At 41.1% G+C, this 12478-nt stretch overlaps 1 long non-coding RNA gene across 1 annotated transcript in view; it reads left to right on the top strand.

The window, feature by feature from the left end:
• Positions 1-10751, top strand: part of LOC108291922 — a 24262-nt gene extending 13511 nt beyond the window's left edge. The window contains exons 3-4 of the long non-coding RNA XR_001820089.2: positions 10513-10610; positions 10701-10751. This is a non-coding gene — a long non-coding RNA (uncharacterized LOC108291922). The remainder of the gene's footprint in view (positions 1-10512; positions 10611-10700) is intronic.
• The last annotated feature ends 1727 nt before the right edge of the window (positions 10752-12478 follow it).

Raw genomic sequence — 12478 nt, 5'->3', positions numbered from 1 at the left:
TTTTTTTTGAGACAGAGTCTCACTCTGTCACCCAGGCTGGAGTGCAGTGGCACAATCCTGGCTCACTGCAACCTCCACCTCCAGGGTTCAAGTGATTCTCCTGCCTCAGCTTCCCAAGTGGCTGAGATTACAGGCACTCACCACCATGCCCAGCTAATTTTTGTATTTTTAGTAGAGAAGGGGTTTCACCATGTTGGCCAGGATGGTCTCGATCTCCTGACCTCCTGATCCACCCGCCTCTGCCTCTCAAAGTGATATAGTGAAAGAAAGAATGGACTTTTAAAAAAAGTGTTAATACAATTTAAAAGCATGACATTAGACCCTGACCTTCCACTGTGCGCTAAAATAAATTTCAAACAGATGAAAGGTCTGAATGTGACAGTCAAACTAAAAAACTTTTAGAAAACCATATTGAAAAATATTTGATGGATTTGCAGTAAGAAAAGATTTATTTTAAAAGATCCAGGCCTGATGTGGTGGTTCACACCTGTAATCCCAGCACTTTGGGAGGCCAAGGCAGGCAGATCATGAGGTCAGGAGTTTGACACCAGCCTGGCCAATATAGTGAAATCCTGTCTCTACTAAAAATACAAAAATTAGCCAGGTGTGGCGGCACATGCCTGTAGTCCCAGCTACTCGGGAGACTGAGGCAGAAGAATTTCTTGAACCTGGGAGGCGGAGGGTGCAGTGAGCCAAGACAGCGCCACTGCCCTCCAGCCTGGGATACAGAGTGAAACTCCATCTCCAAAGAAATAAATAAATTAAATAAATAAATAAAAATTAAAAAAAATAAAAAGATCCAGAAACCATACTTTTTTTTTTTAGAGACAGGGTTTTACCTTGTTGGTCAGAGGGGTTTCAAAACTCCTGACCTCAGGTGATCCACCCATGTCGGCCTCCCAAAGTGCTGGGATTACAGGCATGAGCCACCACGCCTGGCCTAGAAACCATACATTTTTTTAAAAAAAGATAATAGCCCAAACAATCTTGAAAAAGAAGACCAAAGTTGGAGGACCCACACATTCCAATTTCAAATCTGTATAACAAGAAGTATATGTTTTTTGGCCTTTGACTCCAGTGTATGCTAATGAGATGAGTTAGCGTGGAACGCCTAGATAAACTCAGAATGGGGCTGGCCACCAGAAATACCATGTGATTAGATGATTAGAAGGATGGAATTCAGCTCTAAACACAAACCTCAAGGAAATGGGGGAGCATGTGAAGGGGGTACTGGAGATCAAGCTTTATAAAAACCATTGGACAATGAGATTTGATGAGTTTTTGGGTTGATGAAGGCATCCACAGTGCTGATAGGGTGGCCTACTTCATCTCCACTGGGATAGAAACCCTGTGCTCAGCTGAGTGCGGTGGCTCACTCATGTAATCCCAGCACTTTAGGAGGCTGAGGCGTGCGGATCACCTGAGGTCAGGAGTTTGAGACCAGCCTGGCCAACATGGTGAAACCCTGTTTCTGCTAAAGATACAAAAATTAGCTGGGTGTGGTGGTGGGTGCCCGTAATCCCAGCTTTGCAGGAGGCAGAGGCTGCAGTGAGCCGAGATCACACCATTGTACTCCAGCCTGGGTGACAAGAGTGAAACTGTCTCAAAAAAAAAACCTGTGTGCTCGAGACATTTCCAGATGCTGCCCTATGTAACTCTTCATTTGGCTGTTCATCTGTATCATTTGTAATATCTTTTTATTTTATTTTATTATTTCATTTTATTTTTGAGACCAAGTCTGATAAGATCATGGCTCACTGCAACCTCTGCTTCCCAGGTTCAAGCAATTCTGCCTCACCTTCCAGAGTAGCTGGGGCCACAGGCGTGCGCCATCACTCCCCAATAACTTGTATTTTTAGTAGAGACAGGTTTCATCATGTTGACCAGGCTGGTCCCAAACTCCTGGCCTCAAGTGATTCACCCACCTTGGCCTCCCAAAATGCTGAGATTACAGGTGTGAACCACCGCTCCCGGCTGGTAATATTCTTTACAATAAACCAAAAAACGCAGGTAAAGTGTTTCCCTCGGTCCTGTGAGCCATCCAAGCAAATTATTGAGTACAATGAGGGGGCATTGTGGGCACCCTAATTTGTAGCTGGTAGGTCAGAAGTACAGGTCACAGCCTGGGACTTTCGAGTGGTGTCTGAAGTGGGGAGGTGGAGCCCATTCCTGTGGCATTGAGCCTTTAACCTGTGGGATCTGACGCTCTCTCCAAGTAGATAGTATCAGAATTAAATTGAATTCTAAGACACCCAGTTGGTGTCTGCTGAAGAATTCCTTGCTGTGGGGAAGAACCCACACATGTCCGGTCACAGAAGTATGCTGCAAGTGTGTTGAGTAGAGAGGAAAAATGGTTTCGTTTTCCTTTTACAAAACTATGGTAATAAAGACAGTGGTACTGGCACATAGATAAAAAAAATCAATGGAATAAAATAGAGAGCCCAGAAGTAAATCCTTGTATTTTTTTTTTTTTTTTTTTTTGAGACAGAGTTTCACTCTTGTTACCCAGGCTGGACTGCAATGGCGCGATCTTGGCTCACTGCAACCTCTGTCTGCTGGGTTCAAGCAATTCTCCTGCCTCAGCCTCCCGAGTAGCTGGGACTACAGGCATGCACCACCATGCCCAGCTAATTTTTGTGTTTTTAGTAGAGACGGGGTTTCACCATGTTGACCAGGATGGTCTTTATCTCTTGACCTCATGATCCACCCGTCTCGGCCTCCCAAAGTGCTGGGATTACAGGCGTGAGCCACCGTACCCGGCTGTAAACCCTTGTATTTATGTTCAATTGATTTTTCAGAAGGTTGCCAAAATAACTGAATGAGGAAAAAATTGTCTTTTCAACTACTGCTGGGACAATGGATATCCACATGCAAAAGATTGAAATTGAACACCTACTTCAACCATACATAAATAATTACTAGGAGTGTATCATATACCTAAATGCAAAACAAACAAACAAAAACCCCAAAACTTACTAGAAGGGAAGCATAGGAGTACATCTCACCAAAAGCACATGTGATGAAAATAAGTAGATTTGATAAATTGGGCTTCATTAAAATTAAAATCTTTTGTGCCAAAAACTACAGCATCAAGAAAATGAAAAGACAGTTCACAGAATTGGAGAAAGTATTGTTCAAGGGTGGTAAAGAAAGCCTTCTCATAAAGCAAGAGATGAAAATTTTGGAGAAAGCAAACCACCCCCCCAGCTTTTTTTTTTTTTTTTTTGAGACAGGGTCTCACTCTGTCATCCACGCTGGGTGCCATCTCAGCTCACTGCAACTTCCAACTTCTGAGCTCAAGCAGTCTTCCCACCTCAGCCTCCTAAGTAGCTATAGGCACGGGCCACCAAGCCTGGCTAATTTTTATATTGTTTTTGGTAGAGACGGGATTTTGCTATGTTGCCCAGGCTGGTCTCGAACTCTTGGGCTCAAGCCATTCTCCCCGCTCAGCCTCTCGAAGTGTTTTCAGGGATTTTAGGCATGAACCACCACTCCTGGCCAGCCAGCCTGATGAATATTAAGGCCTAAAAGCACATGGACAGGACCCCAGGAACATCTGCTATGCAGTTCCTGACTGTCTTCAGTGAGATTAGGCAGGTCCTAGTTTTAGCTTGTGTTTCTCCTGAAAGCACTGTCTGAGGCAAAAGGCCTATGTGCAATTACTTTATTAGGGAGAGTAGTTCCAAGAAACAGTAATAGGGAAAGGGTAGTGAAGTGGGGAAGAATGCAGAACCAATGTGAGATTGCATTATGGAGCTGGCCATCATTTAATGCCACTGATTGCTTCATCTCTTGGGACACCTCTTAAGAAGCCTTAAAAAGCCCTTGGACTTACCTAAAGACTCAAAAAAATACCTGAATAAAAAAATTGTTGTAATGTTGCTTTTCTGCTGCAGGTGTTAGTTGACATTTGTAAATTAAGACTATCTGAGACCTAATTCATAACTCAAGTTCCCTTTAATCACCATCCAGCTCCTAATTGCTAGTAATGGATAGCAGGGATAATTGAAATCCACAGAATAATAGCTACCATTTAGTAAGTGCAAGGCAGTTTTATATAATGTCAAATCCTCACAAAGCCACTTTTGTTATACCATTTTATTAATGCCCAAAATGAGGTTCAGCTAACTTAAGGAACGTGGCCAAGGTCATGGAACTGGTAAATAACAGACCAGGTTTCAAAACCAGGTCCTTTTTGTACCCTCAAAACAATGCCGTTTCTATTACACCATGATGCCTCTTAGGTGAAAGGATTGAGATTCCTAGATCTCCTCTTAGCCAGTACTTTAACGTTTTTTATTTATTTTTAAAAGTAGGTCATCCAAACCAATGGTTCAAAATTCAAGAAATACAAGAGTTTTCACTAAAAAATTGCCTTTTTGCCCTGCCCATTGGTCAGTCACCCAGTGACTGTCACTAATATTGCCAGTTTCTTGGGTATCTTTCCAAAAATGTTTATGTTAAATGTATTATTTTCCTCCTTTTAACAGAGATACATATATTTAACAGAAATAGTATATATACATATATACTATTGTTACCTTAGTTTTTTTTGTTTTTCACTCCATGGTATATCCTACCTTAAGCTTAGTCAATACTTTGAAACGTTCTCATCACTAAACCTTTTATTATTAAGGAGTGCAAGACAAATTGTGCTAAAATTTCTCCTTGTCCTACTTACTGTCTGCTGTAAAGATAAACCAAAGCAAAATGGCTGAGGATCAGGCAACAGGAAAGGGATGGAGAAGCATGAAATAACCACAGGCGGATCAGTGGCCCTGCATCAAAGGCTTGTTTTGTTCTTGGCCTATTTTGGCCTTACCTCATTCGTACTTTTCAGGTGTGTTTCACAAAGCAATTGCTGTTACTCTTCCCCTCAACTTTTTCTATCCGCATGCATGAGTGGAATGTGAGTGTCTATTTGCCCTTTTGGCAGCTTGGGCCATCTGACCCCAAAAGTTCCCAGATCAGAAGACAGTGTTGTAAAAGTGAGTGGGAAACCTAGATTTTCTTCTTCTCCAGATTTCACAGTCCTAAAGTCTGTATCGCACCACATAGCACTTGATGCATTTAGTCCGATACTTTTCACTGGTTGTTCCTTTTGTGTAGTAAATTACGCCATCAAATTCTTGAGGATAGAACCCACAGTGTCACAGCATGACCCTGAGCCATAGCAGGTGACTATTAGTAAGTACTAGAGGATAGAAGATAAATTCAGCAATCCTGACAGTTTCTCCTGCATTGACAAGAGGCCAAGATAACTGGTGGGGTGTAGGGAGAGGTGAGGATAAAAGCAGGCTGGAATCACAGTAAGTTTTCTCAGCATGTGTATACTAGTGCACCCACACTGCCCTGTCAGCATCTCAGTTCGCAGAGCGGGTGGGAGATATATATTCTGATAAAGCTCCCTAGATAATTCTCATATTCCACCATCCTTACACTCCTGATTCATAATTATGGCTAGGAGAACGAAGAGGTGCAAAGACAAGAGCAAATATCAAATATCCACTTCAACTGGAAATTACTTATTTATTATTATACTTTAAGTTCTGGGGTACAAGTGCAGAAAGTGCAGGTTCGTTACACAGTTATACACATGCCATGGTGGTTTGCTGTATCCATCACCCCGTCATCTACATTAGGTATTTCTCCTGCTGCTATCCCTCCCCTAGCCCCTCACCCCCCGCCAGGCCCCGGTTTGTGATGTTTCCCCTCCTCTATGTCCATGTGTTCTCATTGTTCAATTCCCACTTATGGGTGAGAACATGCCGTGTTTGGTTTTGTGTTCTTGTGTTACTTTGCTGAGAATGATAGTTCCCATCCGCTGGAAATTATTAAACAATTTTTCTAAAAAGAAAGAAGATAGGTCTTCCTTTTTCTTTTCTACTTTCCTTTATGCTTATTGCCATAGTAGTAGCAGTAATGCAAAGAAGACCATGCTTATCTCCATGTCTCAAATGGTAAAAAAGAAAGACAGAAAAGAAAGGGCATATTGTAATAGTGAAAGCTGCCCATGCCCATCCTCAAAGAGGCTCAGAGGGCCTATTTTTGCCTGACCCGGGTGTTCTATTTGTTTGGTTGCAGTTGTTCTATATTCTTTTTCGTATCTTCCTGAAAAATTCTCTCAGATAGATCCTGGGTCCATGACATTAATGTCCACTAGTACACTAAATATTTTCTAATTTGGTAGCTCTTAAATTTGAACAAGCTTTTGACTAACCTGAAGGACTTGTTAAAACACAAACTCCTAGAATCTACTCCTATAGTTTCTGATTCAGTAAGTGTGGGGTGGAGTTCAATAATTTATAATTCTAATAAATTCCCAGATGACGCTGATGCTGCCAGTCTCAGGGACCACATCTGAGAACCACTGTTCTGCTTATTAGTAATTTCATACTTCCCACTGTAGATGGGAGGGAATATCCCAGGAGCTAGGAAGGGTGATTGGGAATGACAATCCCAATAGATGTTCATAGCAGAAGACTTTGTAATACTTGTGTGGGGAGAAGAAATGCTCTTGTAGTATGGTCATGTTCAGAAGTTTCACCAGCATTTGGATGAGACTGCTATATAGTACTAGTGAGACTTTTAAACTAAAACTTGTCTTCCCTGTGTGAGATTTCTCATTAGAAAAAAAAAAGGTGGAGAGAAATTTACAATGCACGGAGATGTTCCTTTTCCCCAATCCAGCACGAAATATATTTTGGAGCCACCTACTTTGCTCTGTCTTTATTTCTGTAACACTCTGAACCAATATCATTTCTTTCTTGGGGCGTTAGCATTGAAGTTAAGCCAAGGGAAAAGCACTGGAACAAAAATATGAATGTGAGTGTATATATATAACATATACTATATGTACACACACAATGTTTATATATTTGAAGAAAGTATATTATAATGTTAATATTAAACTGTGTCTACATAGATATAGTTTTCTGGTTCACAATTTATTACTTTTTTTCCTTTCTTTTTTGAGATGGAATCTTGCTCTGTTACCCAGGCTAGAATACAGTAGCACCATCTCAGCTCACTGCAACCTCCACCTCCTGGATTCAAGTGATTCTCCTGCCTTAGCCTCCCGAGTACCTGGGATTATAGGCACCCACCACCATGCCCAGCTAATTTTTGTATTTTTAGTAGAGACGGGCTTTCACTATATTGGCCAGGCAAGTCTCGAACTCCTGACTTTGTGATCCCCCCACCTCAGCCTCCCAAAGTGCTGGGATTACAGGCGTGAGCCACCGTGCCCAGTCTGCTGCACTTTTTCTTTCTTTCTTTCTTTCTTTTTGAGATGGAGTCTTGCACTGTTGCCTGGGCGGGAGTGCAGTAACTAGACCTCTGCTCACTGCAGCCTCTGCCTCCTGGGTTCAAGTGATTCTCCTGCCTCAGCCTCCCAAGTAGCTGGGATTACAGGCATGCACCATGATACCCAGCCAATTTTTTTGTACTTTTAGTAGAGACGGGGTTTCACTATGTTGCCCAGGCTGGTCTCAAACTTCTGACCTCATGATCCACCCGCCTCAGCCTCCCAAAGTGCTGGGATTACAGGCGTGATCCACCGTGCCCAGCCCTGCTGCTTTTTTTTCTATGTCTGATAATTTCTTATTGGATATCAGACATTAAATGTTATGTGGTCAAGTATTTAAATTTTGTTGTCTTTTTTCAGAGTTTTGAAGTTTATATTGGCCCACAAGTTAGCATTACAGTTAGGTTACTTGACGATCAACTTGACAGTTTGGAGGATTTTTTTTTTTTTTTTTTTTTTTGAGACACGTTCTTGCTCTGTCACCCAGACTGGAGTGCAGTGCAAGGATCATAGTTCATAATGTTTACATATTTGAACGCTGTGTATTATAATATTAATATTAAACTGTGTCTACATAGATATAGCTCTCTGGTTCACAGTTTGCTGGGTTTTTTACTTCCTTTTTTGTTGTTGTTGTTGAGACCGAGTCTCACTCTGTCACCCAGGCTGGAGTGCAGTGGCGTGATCAACAGAGTACAGCGGAAGGATCACGAACTACTGGGCTCAAGTGATCCTCCCACATCAACCTCCCAAGTAACTGGGACAATAGGCGCATGCCATCACCCCTGGCTGACTTTTACTTTTTATTTTTTGTAGAGGGAGGACCTGGCTCTGTTGCCAGGCTGATCTTGAACTCCTGGCCTCAAAGCATGCTCCCACCTCAGCCTCCCAAAACACTGGGATTACAGGCATAAGCCACAGAGCCAGCTGGGGGACTATCTTTAAGCTTTGTTAGAGTGTCTAGAATAGCCTTCACTGTATGGCTAGTTTAGATTTTAAGTCCTGATCCTTCAGGGGCTTCTATTGATTGCCCTGTGGCTCAATGAGGTCTTTCTGGCTGAGTAGGATTTGAGCCCTTCTTCCCTCTGTCCTTTGAGAATTGTTCAGTTTCTAGTCTCCAGAAATTGTTCTTTGCCCAGTGTGTGAAGTTTCACTCTATCAGTATACAGAGTAGTTATTCAGCCAGAGACCTAAGAAGACCCCTGTGTCGATTTTGGGAGCTCCTTCTCTGTATAGCTTCCTCCTCTCTGGTACTTTACCCTACGGATTCCAGCTCCCTCACCTCCCAAAGATCGAGTCTCTATCTCCTTAATTTAGTGAGACCATTGCGCTTTGCTTAGGTTTTCCTTCCCTGTCCTGTAAGCTCAAAATTGTCCCTAGATAGGAAGCTGGGGCAATTGTAAGGTTTGGCTTAATTATCTGCCTTCTCTTAAAGTTGACTTTCCCTACCTGTTGTCACAGTGTGTGAAAACAGTTGTTTCATATCTTTTGTCCAGTTTTCTTGTTGTTCACCATAGGAGAGGACACTCTGTACCAGTTACTTCATGGTTAGTAGTGGAGCTCGGCATCTTTACAGTGAGGAAGCTTCCAGCCCCTGTATGTTTATTTAGGTCTTATTTGATCTCTCCATGTATGTCTTACACAATTAGTGTTAGATTTCTTTCCACATCTTCATGCTTTTATGCCATTTACAAATTTATAATTCTAAAATTTTATGTTCTACCTACTAATTGCCACTATAAAGAAAAAAATAATTTTGTATATCTATTTTTCTATCTAGTAACCTTGTTGATAGTGTATTTTTTTATTATAAATATCATTTAAAAATAAAGATAGCTTTGTTTCTTTATTTCTAATCCTTACATATTTTTTTTTCTTTGCCTTATTTCATTGGTTAAGAGTCTATTTATTTCAGGCCGGGCATGACAGCTCACGCCTGTAATCCCAGCACTTTGGGAAGCTGAGGCAGGTGGATTGCTTGAGCTCAGGAGTTCAAGACCAGCCTAGGCAATATGGCAAAACTGTCTCTACAAAAAGAAAAAATAAAAAATAAATAAAAATAAAAATAAAAATTAGCCAGGTGTAGTGGCCTGCTTCTGTAGGCTCAGCTACTTAGGAGATTGAGGCGGGAGGATTGCTTGAGCCTGGGAGATTGAGGCTGCAGAGCCAAGAGTATGCCCCTATGTTCTATCCTGGGTTACAGAGAAAGATCCTATCTCAAAAAACATCTATTTCTTGTTAGCTAAGGTTTTTTGAAGTCATAAACAGATGTTGAATTTTATCAAATGCTTTTTTCTGTATTTACTGAGATACTTGTATGATTTTTTCACTTCAATCTGTTAATGTAGTGAATTACATTTAAAAAAAAATGTGAAAACAACCTGTGCTTCTAAAATAAATCCAACTTGGTTACGTTATATTTTCCTTTTTTTATGCATTGCTTGATTTGCTATTATTTTGCTTATGATTTTTACATCTATGTTTGTGAATGAGATTGGTGTATAATTATCTTTTCCCTTTTTCTTGTCAGTGTTGCCCTAACATGTTATACTATCCATTGAATCAATTTGGAATTAATTATTTCTTGAATATTTGATAAAATGTTTCTATTTGTTCAATTTCTTTTTCCCTTCTTTATTGAATTCTTTTGAATTGATTGAGGTTTCTGGAATAATCATTACATATTTTCTCCTTTGGACCTTATAAGCACACTGTTTCCGTTTTTAGTGGTTACAAGAAATTTCAACATGCACGTTAACTTATCAAAGCCTGTAGCTAAGCAAAACTTTTACTTTTGGTATAAGAACCTTAGAACACTTTAACTCCTTTTAACTTTCTCCTGATCTGTATTATTATTGCAGTGTATTTTAATTCTGTCTTTTCAAATTTTACACCATAAATAATTGTTTTTATTTTATGCAGTCAACATTCACCTATATGTTACTAATATATTTGCTACTTTCTTTTTGCATCTGGGACTGTCTAGTCTGTTCCTTTTGTTAATAATCTCTGTGAGTCCTTTTCTGCGGTGTTTCTGCTGGTTCCTCCTCATGGTGATTTGTTTCTTGCACGGTTGCTTTTTGTTTTGTTGTTTTGTTTTTAACTGTAAGCTGTTCATTGTCCCTAGAAAATTATTTGTGGGGATGTTGTGAGGACTCAGATGAAGGTGAATCCCTTCAAAAAGTATTTATACTTATTTCTGCCAGGTGCTTAGAGGGTCCAGGGCTAACCCAGGGCCACTTTAACACTGTAGCTGCAGGCTTTGGAAATCATCAGCTGACGTGCATTTGGCCAGAATACCCAGGTGAGGCTCAGGTTTTGGTTACAATTTCTTCGGAATGTGCTCTTATTTGCCCTCTTAAGCCTCTAAGCACCAGAACGTCTTTTCTTGCAGTGGGCTCTGAATTCCCACTTTTGCTTAGATTTTGGCCTGTGATTTTACCGGTGAGTGATTTTATGTTTTAAAGAATATTTTTAATGCCTATTAAGTATGTTTCGTTATCAGTGGGAGGTGCTGTCTGCATAACAGTGTGCCATTAAGGAGTGTAACATTGTTTTCTAAGTTTTTGAAAAAAACTTTTGGTAAAATACACAAAACATATAGAATTTATCATTTTAACCATGTTAAAGCGGACACTTCAGTAGCATTAAGTACATTCAGTTTGTTGCGCAACCATCCTCACCATTCACCTCTAGAGTTTTCATCATCCCCAACTGAAACTCTATACCCAGTGAGCAATAGCTCCCCATTTCCTCCAAAACCCAGGCCTCTGGCAACCACCATTCTACTTTCTGTCTCGATGAATTTGACTACAGGTACCACGTAGGAGTGGAATCATACAGTATTTCTCCTTTTGTGATTGGCTTCTTTCTCTTGGCGTAATGTCTTCATGTTTCACACGTGTCTTTCTAAGAGTTTGAAAGTGTTTTTTTCATAGCTGTGGACCTAGGTTCCCTAGGATTAATTTGTAGTTAAGTATGAGGTGCACATCTAAATGTACACCAAACGGATATGCTGTTGTCCCCATATAATGTATTAATTGGGGCCGGGCGCGGTGGCTCAAGCCTGTAATCCCAGCACTTTGGGAGGCCGAGGCGGGCGGATCACGAGGTCAAGAGATCGAGACTATCCTGGCCAACATGGTGAAACCCTGTCTCTACTAAAAATACAAAAACTAGCTGGGCACGGTGGCGTGCGCCTGCAGTCCCAGCTGCTCGGGAGGCTGAGGCAGGAGAATTGCTTGAACCGGGGAGGCGGAGGTTGCAGTGAGCCGAGATTGTGCCACTGCACTCCAGCCTAGTGCCTGGCAACAGAGTGAGATTCTGTCTCAAAAAAAAAAAAAAAAAAAATGTATTAATTGATCAATCTTTTCCACACTGATCTGTAACGCCATCTGTCATATATCAGATTGCTGTGTAGATAGAAGCCTGTTTCTCTGTTTTGCTCTGTTTGTCTATTATCTATCCTTATACCAGAAGGTAGTCTTAGTTATTAAGGCTTGCAAGTAATTCAATATTATCATTTCAACATGTAATCAACTTTAAAAAATTATTATATTTTTCTAACTTTTAAGTCCAGAGGTACATGTGCAGTTTGTTATACAGGTAAACTCATGTCACAGGGATTTTTTATACAGATTATTAAACCAGGTACTAAACCCAGTACCCAATTAGTTATTTTTTCTGACCCTCTCTCTCCTCCCATCTACCACCCTCAGGGAGGCCGGGGTGTGTGTTGTTCCCCACTCTGTGTCCATGTGTTCTTGTCATTTAGCTCCCACTTAGAAGAGAGCATGCGGTATTATTCCCTCCCCCTAGTAGGTATGGGTTTTTTTCTAGCCTCAGCTCGTGTCATCTGGAGCTCCCCACAGGCCTGTGGGTGAAGGTTGAAAGGGGAGAGGTAGTATGACAGAGTACGCAGGCTGAAGGTGGAAGTCCCCTGCTTTTTCCACCTGTGCCTTTAAGTGCCCTTGGGTTCAGTTTCAGATGCGTTGTTTCTGCCGGATTGCTGGGGGTGCTTCAGGTGAAAATGCTGTGGATCAGAAAGCACCCACTTTGTGGCACTGCTAGATCAAGTGGGCTGCTTGTGGTCATTGGCTTACTGTCTTCTCAGCGCCTAATAGTTTTCTCAGGAGTTGAAACATTTAACATATCCACTTAGTGAATATTGAT

The sequence above is a fragment of the Cebus imitator genome, unplaced genomic scaffold (genome assembly GCF_001604975.1).
Source record: "Cebus imitator isolate Cc_AM_T3 unplaced genomic scaffold, Cebus_imitator-1.0 Scaffold472, whole genome shotgun sequence".
NCBI lineage: Eukaryota > Metazoa > Chordata > Mammalia > Primates > Cebidae > Cebus > Cebus imitator.
Note: the sequence above shows the minus strand (reverse complement) of the source record. Positions and strands in the feature narration are given on the sequence as shown.